Here is a 13,587-nt window from a genome sequence, read left to right as displayed (position 1 = left end):
AGTTTAGTGGTGTTCTTTATTCCCTATTTATCATCACAAAACTGATGATTGTATTTTCTATGTCCCTGCGGTGAAAAAGAAACTCAATGGACCATAGTATGTTGTGAACACTGCAGCTCCAAAATGGTTGTCAGTTATTTTAAATAAATAAGCCCAGCTGTTAGCAGAAGAGAATGACAGGAACCAATCTTTTATATCTTTAACCCCTTCTAAAGCACCGCAGACCGTGTGCATGAAATATTGGTATTGGATGAAGGAAATTACATAACATTGTTATGAAGAGGGAAGAATTGATTTTTTAAACATATGTTTGTGCAGCTTGAGTGAGCACATCTTTAACAGGACTGTCTGCTAAAGCAGAGATTAATGTCGGGCCGTAGAGCATTCATCACCGTTTTCTGTTCATTGCTGGCACTGGCACAAATCAAAGACAAACTCATGAATGCAATATCTGCTCAATTGTAAATCCACAGTGAAAACACTGCATCTCCGCTAAGGGCCGTCGATGTGAGCTCTGTCCATTTTAATTCTGCAAAAAGTGGAAGACCCTTCAGGCTAGAGAATGATTAATTCATGTCCCATCATTTTTAGTTTTTTTCCCCATTGGGATTTTCTCCTAGTTAATGATTTCTCGTTTATGGCTAGAAACCAGGCTGATTATGGATTCTGAGAGCCAGACGCTACCTAGACTGGAATAAAATGCAAATCTAAAAAAACAGACCATTTCGCAAGCATAAGTGGCCATCTAGAGGGTTGTAATTTTACCTTTAGCAAGCCATTGATTGGGCTGGTTTGGTGTAAGGGCTTTCAAGTAATTATAATCATTGCAAAGTAGAGATATTCATTAGAGGTTGGCATAGGGAGGGATATGGCTAAATGCATTATATCTGCTCACTGCTTCAGGCTGCACACATTTTTATCTATTCTGTTTTATTACATTATAATCATACTCAGAATTTTGGGGGGCTTTGTTATTGCACCTCTAAAATAACATTAATAACAATTTTGGCTTTGCTGGTTTAGTTCAGCACAGCTAAAATAACAATTGGACACACCCATCAAACTTGTACTTCAATAACTGCTTCAGAGCCATATTTATAATGTCTTTTTTGCAAAATGGAGAATAATATTGTAACAATCGCTGCTGGATTCAAACCTTTGAAATGTCAGGAATCTTGAAACAGTGACATGTTATTATTAGAAAAAATAATAATACTAAACTGTCTATTTTACTGAACATTTTTCTCTTTAAAGTAGAAGTACTGTGTTTTGATACCAATGTGTAAGCTAAACTTAAGCAGCTGCAATTTTTATTCTTATTTATGCAATTGAATCAGCCATCCAGAAATGAATAGAGATGCCCACCGGGGATCTTAGCAGCCACGTACACATTTTTAGCATCAACGCAAATCCTAGGACCGTGAACCCCCTGAGTGAATGTATAGTCTGAAAGAATGGCCCCCGAGAGATACAGCTGACAAGACCCCCTATAGAGACTGGACACACCCCTAAATATGGGCCCATAAAACTACATCCACTACATCCACTCAGCCTTTCATACCCCACTCTGATACTAGCTTAGGCCCAGTAACAACTGAGGTTGCTGACTTTCCTTTCTACATATAGTAATAGAAAGTTGGGACAGTGTTCTATTACTAGGGTTGTAAAGGTGTCATCAGGACAGTTTAAATGCAAAGCTGTAATATGGCACAAATAAACCTGGGCCGGCCCCATTCCCTGAGTGCGTGGCATCATGAAGTTGGCCAGAGGCGGCTGGGCTGGTAGCACCGGTATGTGGAATGCTTCTTTCTGGGTGTTCTGCAAATGGTCTGATCATCAAGATGACTGCCAGGAGTGTCCAAAAGATGCCCTGGTGGTGCTCCAGAAAGCCATTAAAGACACCATGCTAACCAGAAGCAAGGGCCATGGGGTCAGTGGTGTAACTATAAATTTTGCTCCCCTCTGCCATAAAATTTTGTGGGCCCCCCCATATAAAAAATACAGTGCACTCCGAAAGAAAGACATGTCATCTCACAAAGAATGGGCATGGTCACACAATAGTAATCCCATTCATAGGTGCCGATTCAATGGGTGCTCAAGGGCCCAAGCACCCACAGAAATTGATGAGCACCCACAGGCCCGAGTCCCGCTGCTGGGCCACCATATTAACTAATTTGCGGCTGCAGCACCCACATTGCCGGACCTGCCACCTGGGAAACAGTATGCCGGGAAGAGTGTATTCTGTCCGCGGAGCACCTGCACTGTGGGGGCATTTATGTACCTGCACTGTGGGGGCATTTATGTATGTGGAACTCTGTTGCTTTAATTTAAATATTGGAGACAACTGTGCTCCGTAATATAAATTGGTATTATTTTGTGGCCACATCCCTTCTCCGTGAAGCCACTCCTCTATATTTTTGGCTTGAGCACCCACCAGCAAAAAGATAAATCGGCACCTATGATCCCATTCCAAATTACACCACAGAGTAGCATAACAGAACCAGTGGCGTAACTAGCAATTTTGGTACCCTGTGTCAGAAAGGGAATTGGTGAGTGCCCCACCACCACCCTCAAAATAGAAGAGTGCACGGCGAAGGCGCACGGCAAAATGCAGGAGTGATGCTTCATGGGGAAGGGGTGTGGCCATATAAAAGTACTAATAACATCGTAATGCCCATTATGTATTATGCCACACCACGTAATGCCCTTTACACAATATGCCACACACCATAATGCCCATATAATATTACGACACACATTATACTCCACTCAATGCCCCAAGTACAAAGTACACCAACATATGACTACATAATGCCCAGAGTTACCGTCAGTAGTAGCGCTGTTTATATATATATATATATATATAAGATAAGGAAGTTCCCGGCACTCGCAGACACAACAGATACTCAGGTGCCTTTCCGTCCCACAAGGGGATAAGTATCGATGTAAGGTGTGGAGGCACTCAGGAGATTCCCATAGTACTGCACGGCGGCAGTCAAACACAGTAAAAAACTGGAGACAACACGGTCTATGGGCACATAGACCGTGTTGTCTCCAGTTTTTTACTGTGTTTGACTGCCGCCGTGCAGTACTATGGGAATCTCCTGAGTGCCTCCACACCTTACATCGATATATATATATATATATATACCAAGAGAAGGACCTGTCACTCAGGACTGAAATAAGCTGCGTTTCCGTGTGGCTTGCTCTGTTGCCATGAGTCGATGACCTGTGTCGACACACAGACATCCATACACAATACTCCAAATGGACAAAGGCACTCAGAGGCTTAATGCTGGTGAAGAAACTGGAGGAATTTTTATTCCATAGCCTGTCTACGTTTCGGGGGTCAAGCCCCCGTCGTCAGGACACAAAGGCACAAGTTACTTGTGCCTTTGTGTCCTGACGACGGGGGCTTGACCCCCGAAACGTAGAAAGGCTATGGAATAAAAATTCCTCCAGTTTCTTCACCAGCATTAAGCCTCTGAGTGCCTTTGTCCATTTGGAGTATTGTATATATATATATATATATATATATATATATATATATATATATGTATATTCGAGGGAACCTGAGAGGATTGATGGACAAAAACCTCTCCATATCTCCCATTTGCCCCATTCCATATTGAAATTGAGAAACTGTTCTAGTCGGTTCAAGAACTAAGTGAGGAACCATCCTAGTCGATTTCATTGAGAGATTATGCCTATTTGAATCATGTATGTTACACCCCTGATGAAGTCAGTGTGACGAAACGCGTCGGGTTATCGTGACTGGAAAAAAATCTAGACTCCATACAGAACAACATTGGATAATGTCATGTTGATTTTATAATAAATTGTACAACTGTTTTATGAAAGTGTTTATCTCCATCTGAATTTTAAGGTAGTGGTGGTGATACAATAGAAGGCGCACTCTATATCCTCTTTGCATATATATATATATATATATATATATATATATATATATATATGCATCCAAATAAGTAGCACTCAGGAGACTTGTTCTGCAGGTAAAAGCAAATGTTGTTTATTCCAACATGTTTCGAGCGGGTCTGCTCGTCATCATCCTGATGATGAGCAGACCCGCTCGAAACATGTTGGAATAAACAACATTTGCTTTTACCTGCAGAACAAGTCTCCTGAGTGCTACTTATTTGGATGCATATTTAAAGTTGATCTTCAGCTTATAGGAGGCACCGGAGCAATTATTTCCTCTCAGGAAGTGAGTGCCAGAAATTGGACTTACATATATATATATATATATATATATATATATATATATATATATATATATATATATAGATATATATATATATATAATCGACAGGAGATCCGGCACAACCACTTATAAGTTCAGCTCCGGCGGGTGCCCACACAGCAAGCACGCTAATTAGAATCCACAGAGGTGTCGCACTCCAGCCCGTTTCAAAAAAGCTTCTTTATTGCAAACAACGATGACACAGCAACGTTTCAATACACTTAAGTATTATCGTCAGGCTCATTGAACTTACAAACAGACACTGTTTAAATAATGAACACCGCGCCACTCAGCCAGGGTACACGCCCAGCCAGGCGGCGCTATCAGATGACATCATCAAACGTTACTAAGTTGCAATGTCTAAACAATATATCAAAATACTAAAATAACCAAAACCACCTATAAAGTAAACACAAACACCATGTAACATATACAGTAGGAGCAAGTTTCATCTTTGCTCCTTTGGCCATGGCTAGCCATGGCTATTCTATTGTTCTCAGCTGCAATACGTATTGTATTGCAGCTGAGAACAATAGAATAGCCATGGCTAGCCATGACCAAAGGAGCAAAGATGAAACTTGCTCCTACTGTAAGTCCATCGTGAATGAACAATAACCGCAATACTGATCAGGACAGAAACCGTCCCTTATTTAGCATAATGAGTAAGGCGTGATATATAAATAGACATAGCAAAAATCACAAAGTAACCAAAACCACTTATAACAAAATTACAAACAACATATAACATATAGCGGACAGTCTCAATAATGGGTCAGCATAACATCAGTGAGACTCAAAGGCAAAAAACTGAGAACATCGATTAAAAATATCGAAATGTAAAAACATCGAACTAATCAATGGAATCATTGCAGTAAAACGTTAAGGCCCATATTTTCGTTAAGCCCCTTAGGAGCAACTGTATCTAATCTTATGATCCATCTAGATTCACATTGCAACAATCGGAGACCACGATCACCCCCCCGTAGAGAGGGTGCCACGTGGTCTATCATACGATATTTTAAAGACGCAATGCTATGTCCAGCTGTTAGAAAGTGGCGAGCCACTGGCTGTTCACTTTTACCAGTCTTAAGGGCTTTAGAAATCGAAGACCGATGTCCAGCCATTCGATCCTTAAAGCTACATTCGGTTTTTCCGATGTAGCTTAAGCCACAAGGACACAAAATCTGATAAACCACATATCGGGAATTACACGAAAGTGTATGTCTGATAGTAAGTACCTTTCCAGTATGTGGGTGATAAAATGTTGGACCGGGAATCATAAATCTACAAGTAGTGCAGGGACATCGCACACAACCCAATTTCTTTGATCGATCCATATCGGTTGGTGTGTATGTCCTTACTAGATGATTACGTAGATTAGTAGGGCGTTTATAGCATGACATCAGACGGGCATTGTTAAACTTGAGTTCAGGGTCACTCTGCACTATTGGCCATAGTTTTTTGGCTGCAGAATTAATTTTAGTGCTACAGGTATTGAATGTATTGACCCAGGGAAACATTACGGTGTTATTATTTCTAGTGGGCACATTATGGAGCAACAGGTTTCTATCTAGATTAACCACTCGTTGTTTAGTGGCCTCTAAAGTATCCCTGTAGCCCCTAGCTGCAAATTTGTCCACCATTTCATCAAGCTGAACTATCGATGTTATATCGTTAGAATTGATACGTTTTACACGAAGGAGCTGAGAATATGGGAGACCTTGTATCAATCCCTTCGGATGACAACTAGACGGCAACAATAAATTATTGCGGTCAGTTTCTTTTGTAAACAAAGAAGTCTCAACAATTCCTTCGTTTAAAGTGATACACACGTCCAAAAAATGTATGCGATTTGCACTCATAGTGAAAGTGAATTTAATAGGACTTTCACTTAGATTGTGGGTGTCTAGGATTGCCACCAAGTCCTCAGGGGGACCTTTCCAAAACACCAAGAGGTCATCGATAAACCGTGTATAGAACAGAACTCTTTCCTCTACTAACGGATCAGAAAAAAATAATTTATTCTCAATATCGAACATAAAAATGTTCGCGAAGGATGGCGATACCGCGGCTCCCATCGCACATCCCACGTTTTGAACAAAAAAATTGTCCTTATAGAGGAAAAAGTTCTTTGTCAATATCAATTCAAGCAATTCAACCACAAGATTGACATTAGGACCATCATAGTCATTATTGTCAGTCAAAATTTTTTTTAGGGCTAAGAGCCCTTCTTTATGGGGTATAGCCGTATACAAGCTGCAAACATCGATAGTGAACAGCCATGTATCGGTGCCCCAATTAGGAACCAAAGACAATTTGCGCAACAACATAGAAGTGTCCAGCAGGTAATGTGGGTGTGATCTAATACTGGGTTGAAGTACACTGTCAACATACACAGACACAAGTTGGAATAAGGAACCCCGGGCAGACACTATGGGTCTACCCGGGGGGTCGACAAGTGACTTGTGCACCTTTGGGATGCAATAGAACACCGGTACAATAGTTAATTTGGGGACAAGGCTGTCCATCAATTTCTTTGGAATGTCATTCCGATCAACTCCTTTTTGCAAAACTTGAATAAGAGTCTTTTTGTAATCCTCAGTCGGATCCCTTGGTAACGCACTGTATGTCTTAACATCATTGAGATGTAGCATCACCTGTACATGATATTTATCTGCATCCTGGATAACCAGGGCACCCCCCTTATCGGCAGATCTGAATATAAGGGACTGGTTGTCACAAAGAGCTTGCAAGGCCAGTCTGTCTGCTTTGTTAAAATTACTCCTAATTGCTGAGGAGTTGGTGGGAATCATCTCATCCACCTGTTCATTTAGGAGGCGCATAAAAGTCTTCACTGAAGGGTTAAATGACTGGGGTTCAAAATTTGACTTGGGTAATAATTTCTTGAGTTGCTTCAGGCTGTGGGCAAGAAGGTACACTAGTATTTTTAGCGAAGTATTCCTTAAGTTTAAGGCCACGATGTAAACGATGTTGGTCGATAGTCCAATCTAATTTGGAAAAGTTTGATGAAGGACAAAAGGACAGGCCCTTGGATAAGACCCTCTGTTCATCTGTAGAGAGCTCATAGGACGATAAATTGATCACAATGTCCTTTACCTTTACTGTATCGGTGGCTTCGCCGCCCGACCTCTGCCTTTGCCTTTTGCCTTCTCCACCACGTCTGGTAGCACTAAAATTAATTCTGCAGCCAAAAAACTATGGCCAATAGTGCAGAGTGACCCTGAACTCAAGTTTAACAATGCCCGTCTGATGTCATGCTATAAACGCCCTCCTAATCTACGTGATCATCTAGTAAGGACATACACACCAACCGATATGGATCGATCAAAGAAATTGGGTTGTGTGCGATGTCCCTGCACTACTTGTAGATTTATGATTCCCGGTCCAACATTTTATCACCCACATACCGGAAAGGTACTTACTATCAGACATACACTTTCGTGTAATTCCCGATATGTGGTTTATCAGATTTTGTGTCCTTGTGGCTTAAGCTACATCGGAAAAACCAAATGTAGCTTTAAGGATCGAATGGCTGGACATCGGTCTTCGATTTCTAAAGCCCTTAAGACTGGTAAAAGTGAACAGCCAGTGGCTCGCCACTTTCTAACAGCTGGACATAGCATTGCGTCTTTAAAATATCGTATGATAGACCACGTGGCACCCTCTCTACGGGGGGGTGATCGTGGTCTCCGATTGTTGCAATGTGAATCTAGATGGATCATAAGATTAGATACAGTTGCTCCTAAGGGGCTTAACGAAAATATGGGCCTTAACGTTTTACTGCAATGATTCCATTGATTAGTTCGATGTTTTTACATTTCGATATTTTTAATCGATGTTCTCAGTTTTTTGCCTTTGAGTCTCACTGAAGTTATGCTGACCCATTATTGAGACTGTCCGCTATATGTTATATGTTGTTTGTAATTTTGTTATAAGTGGTTTTGGTTACTTTGTGATTTTTGCTATGTCTATTTAAATATCACGCCTTACTCATTATGCTAAATAAGGGACGGTTTCTGTCCTAATCAGTATTGCGGTTATTGTTCATTCACGATGGACTTATATGTTACATGGTGTTTGTGTTTACTTTATAGGTGGTTTTGGTTATTTTAGTATTTTGATATATTGTTTAGACATTGCAACTTAGTAACGTTTGATGATGTCATCTGATAGCGCCGCCTGGCTGGGCGTTTGTACCCTGGCTGAGTGGCGCGGTGTTCATTATTTAAACAGTGTCTGTTTGTAAGTTCAATGAGCCTGACGATAATACTTAAGTGTATTGAAACGTTGCTGTGTCATCGTTGTTTGCAATAAAGAAGCTTTTTTGAAACGGGCTGGAGTGCGACACCTCTGTGGATTCTATATATATATATATATATATAAAACGTACATAGTTACCGACAGTACCAGTGCAACTTACTCTGTACACAATGCCCACACCAGTTGCAGACAAAAGTAGTAGTATCACAACTTATACATAATGTCCACACCAGTTGTAGACAGTAGTAGCGCTGCTTATACATATTGCCCACACCAGTTGCAGACAGTAGTAGCGCTGCTTATACATAATGCCCACACCAGTTGCAGACAGTAGTAGCGCTGCTTATACATAATGCCCACACCAGGTTCCGACAGTAGTAGCGCTGCTTATACGTAACACCCACACCAGTTGCCAACAGAAGTAGCGCTGCCTACACATTTGCCCACACCATTTGCCGGCACGAGTAGTGCTGCCTATACATATGCCCACACCAGTTGCCAACACGAGTAGTGCTGCCTATACACTACACATATGCCCACACCAGTTGCCGACTATATTAGTGCTGCCTATACATAACACCCACACCAGTTGTCGACAGCAGTAGTGCTGTCTATACATGTCAGGAACCAGTCTGTTTTGTTTTCTGTCAGTTTCTGTTTGGCATTTTGACTCACTGGTGACCTCCAGTGGCAGGTCTGTTGCCATTACAGCTTTGTGTTCTGGGAGCTTAGTTTATTCACTAGGCTGTGAGATATTAAGCTAATCAAGCACTAGCCTGGGAGCTCCCTGAATCTTCAGGTGTAATTAATCACCTGAGCCCTTTATAGGGCAGGCTCACCTGCAGTATTCTGCCAGTGATAGCTTTCTGTTTAAGTTCCTGCTGCATTTGCAGGGAACTTCTGTTTGCTCCTAGCCACGTTTCCTGGTCCCTTGTTCCAGTCTCCTGTTTGGATCCCAGGATATATCCTCTGCAGCTCAGCTCCTTGCTAGTAATAGCATAAGCCTGATTACCCGGTCCCCGGAGCATTGTTGCTCCAGTCTTTGAAGTGTCCTGGTGTATACTCCTGCTCTCTTGTCTCCCAGCCTGCTTGGATCATCATCCTGTCCTGGGCCAGAGCCTGCACCTGTCCCCGTTACCTATCTGCCTGTGGGTCACGTAAGTGCTCTGTTGGAGCCTGCTGGTTATTCCTTATACCATCTTTGGCCCGCCGTGGCTGTACCCCTCCGTGGGTCCGCTGTTACTTTGCAGTATCATTTCTGTTGTCCTTCCTCTTTGGTTATTGTCTGTCACCTTAGCGTTGGGTAGGCAGGGGTATTTCCCTTCTAGCTACTCCTTGTTTTGGGGAATCGCAGTCTCGGGGTGTCCCTGTTCCGAGATTCCCTATTTCCTTGTTTGTGTCTGCGACTGGGTCGCCGTTCCCTGTTCTTGGCCAGGTGCCGGTAGTTAGGGGTCTCTTCCCAGCTAGGCCCTGTAGTTAGACGGTCCTTTTGAGATACCCCCTGGCGATCGCTCACCCCTTGTCTTTACCTAACACCTGGCTGCATCGCGGTCAGAGCCGGCCTAACTGGCTCTGTCGAACGCGGCGGCTACAGGCGAAGCCTAGCACTTGCAGGGGTATTCCATCTGCCCGGGGGACTCAACAGAGTCAGTGTAGGTTTCGCTGTGGCCGTTCTAAACAGCGGTCCCAGCTGCGGGCTCACGCCTGACCTTTTCCTCCTGCCAGCTGTCGTATCACCCAGAGCCCAGGGCGAAAACCATAACAATACATATGCCCACACCAGTTGCCAACAGTAGTAGCGCTTCCTATACATATGCCCACACTAGTAGCGCTGCTTGTACATATGCCCACACCAGTTGCCGATGCTTGTAGTGCTGCCTGTACATACAGTATGTCCACACCATTTGCCAACGCTAGTAGCATAGGTGCCGATTTATGTTTTTGCTGGTGGGTGCTCAAGCAAACAATATAGGGGAGTGGCTTCATGGGGAAGGAGCGTGGCTACAAAATAATCCCACTACATATATTAGATTTATTTAGTGAGACCCCCTCATCAATGATTACTGTTAATGCCCAATGCTTGATTTGCACTTAGCACTGTAGCTAGGTAGTGTATATATAACGTGGCTCCCTCTTTCTCCTCAGCCTTGCGCCTCCTCCAAGCATGTGACAGCAAAATATACGCTTGGGAGTGCTGACATGGCTGGGCGGGGTTTGGCAGCCTGTAACATTTTTGGTGGGTGCTCAGGACCCGGAGCACCCACCGAACCGGCACCTATGGCTAGTAGTGCTGCCTGTACATATGTCCACACCAGTTGCCGACACCAGTAGCGCTGATAATACATATGCCCACACCAGTCGCCGACACTTGTAGCGCTAACTGTACATATGTCCACATCAGTTGCCGACACTAGTAGTGCTGATTATACATATGCCCACACCAGTTGCTGACACTAGTAGCGCTCCCTGTACATATGTCCACACCAGTTTTCAACACTAATAGCGCTGATTATACATATGCCACACCAGTTGCCGACAGTAGTAGCGCTGCCTGTACATAAGTCCACACCAGTTGCCGACACTAGAAGCACTGATTATACATATACCCACACCAGTTGCCGACACTAGTAGTGCTACCTGTACATAAGAACAAAAGGACACCTAGACACACTTGAGATAATTGTCGCAAAAAAAATTTTTTATACATATAATAAAACACAATAAAAGAATTTGTTCATATAGATAAACCAAAAATTATAATAAAAGCAGATGTATTTCAACATACAGTTAGAACAAGATAAATTCAGGAATATATAATGAGTAACCCACTGCAATGAGGTCACAATCTGGAAATAATTGGTTAAAATAAATCACCTACTCTTCCTAAATCCCTTACCCCCTACTCCTCTCCCCCTCCCTCATTTAACCATCTTAAAAATAAAAATAAAAAACAATAGATATAATAGCAAAGACCTGGGGAGACCGGGGTCTACCCCAGACACGTGGTTATACCATGATGCCTGGGGTTTGCAGTCCCCGCTTTCCGCACCCCATACAAATATACCCCATTGACATGAAAGAACCCTTACTGCCACTAGATGCAGAAGCTCTGAGAATTCTCTTTTCGGCTATTGGCAGATCCACATTTTGGGTGACATTCTATGGATTGTCATAAATGCGCATTTTTTTTATTGCACCACTTCGCCCTTTTTAAAATCGCAAGATTGGCCCGTTTTTCGCATATTTAATGAGATGCGAAAAACGGCCCAAATAGTGCGAATAGGTGCGAGTTAGTGCGATGTCTTTAGTCTTGAAAATGTGCGATTTTCATGTCTGAAAATCGCACGTTTGCAGGAAAGCACAAATTAAAATAAAAAAAAAACCAGCGCGGGGTCCCCCGCCAGAGCGTAACCATCCCCGGGCTCATTGAGCCGGTGCTGGTGACATAAAATCAGGATCCCCGACAAATAGGGGTCCCCTTGATTTAATGAAACCAGCACCAGGCTCAAGGTCCGGCGCTGGTTCCCAAAATACGGGGGACAAAATGACTAGGGGTCCCCCGTATTTTAAGAACCAGCACCAGACCCAACCAGCCAGCAGGGTAAAGCCACAGCCGGGGGACACTTATTATATAAGGTCCCACGGCCAAAGCATTAACCCCCTGGCTGGTCAGCATGGGCAGGGGTCCGGGGGAAGTGGGGACCCCCCCAAAGAAGGGGTCCCCCCCCTCCAGGACTTACCAGCCCATGCTGAAAGTCCGGGGCTGTCCCCGATGCCCCTGGGCGGTGGGCATCGGGCTGATGTAAAGTGTAAAAAAAGAATATAAACTATTGTTTTCTACTGTAGAACTATGAGTCCCAGCAAGCCTACCCCGCATGCTGGGACTTGGAGAACCACAAGTCCCAGCATGCGGGGCATTAAAGGGCCCGCTGGCACTTGTAGTTCTACAGTACAAAAAATAGTTAAATAAAACACACTGTCATCCTGAAAAATAAAAGTTTAATACATTTATAACACACACATACTGATACTTACCTACCTTGAGCCCGTAGGTCGGTCCCTGGATCCTGGGTCCGGGCTCCGGGGCTCCTGGACAGAAGAGTCTGGTTCCGGGGCCTTGGTCCTGGTTCCGGGGCTTGTCCGGGGTTCCGGGGTTCCTGGGCTGAAGAATCCGGGGTCCAGGATCTGAAGTAGTCCACAGGGGTACCTGAGGAAGGAAATCCTACTCATCTGTTCCCCGGCGACGACATCGGCATCCTCTCCGGCAGACGCGCTGCTCCCGGCTGGTACCCGCTCTCGGACTGAAGAGGCGCAGAGATGTTTAATCTTCCGCGCCTCTTCTCAGAATGATTCCATTGGCCACCTAGCGGCCAATCAGGAGCCGAGAAAGTCGGCTCCTGATTGGCCGCTAGGCGGCCAAAAGAATCATCCGGAGGAAAGGCGCGGAAGATGAAAATCTCTGCGCCTCTTCAGTCCGAGAGCGGGTACCAGCCGGGAGCAGCGCGTCTGCCGGAGAGGATGCCGATGTCGTCGCCGGGGACCAGGTGAGTAGGATTTCCTTCCTCAGGTACCCATGTGGACTACTTCGGATCCTGGACTCCGGATTCTTCAGCCCATGAGCCCCGGAACCCCGGACCAGCCCCGGAACCAGGACCAAGGCCCCGGAACCGGACTCTTCTGTTCAGGAGCCCCGGACCCAGGATCCAGGGACCGACCTACGGGCTCAAGGTAGGTAAGTATCAGTATGTGTGTGTTATGGATGTATTAAACTTTTATTTTTCAGGGTGTCAGTGTGTTTTATTTAACTATTTTTTGTACTGTAGAACTACAAGTGCCAGCGGGCCCTTTAATGCCCCGCATGCTGGGACTTGTGGTTCTCCAAGTCCCAGCATGTGGGGTAGGCTTGCTGGGACTCATAGTTCTACAGTAGAAAACAATAGTTTATATTCTTTTTTTTACACTTTACATCAGCCCGATGCCCACCGCCCAGGGGCATCGGGGACAGCCCCGGACTTTCAGCATGGGCTGGTAAGTCCTGGAGGGAG

Source organism: Crinia signifera, chromosome 2, assembly GCF_055691185.1.
Source record: "Crinia signifera chromosome 2, ASM5569118v1, whole genome shotgun sequence".
In the NCBI taxonomy this organism is placed as follows: domain Eukaryota; kingdom Metazoa; phylum Chordata; class Amphibia; order Anura; family Myobatrachidae; genus Crinia; species Crinia signifera.
The sequence above is the reverse complement of the archived record's forward strand: the minus strand, read 5'-3'. Positions refer to the sequence as shown.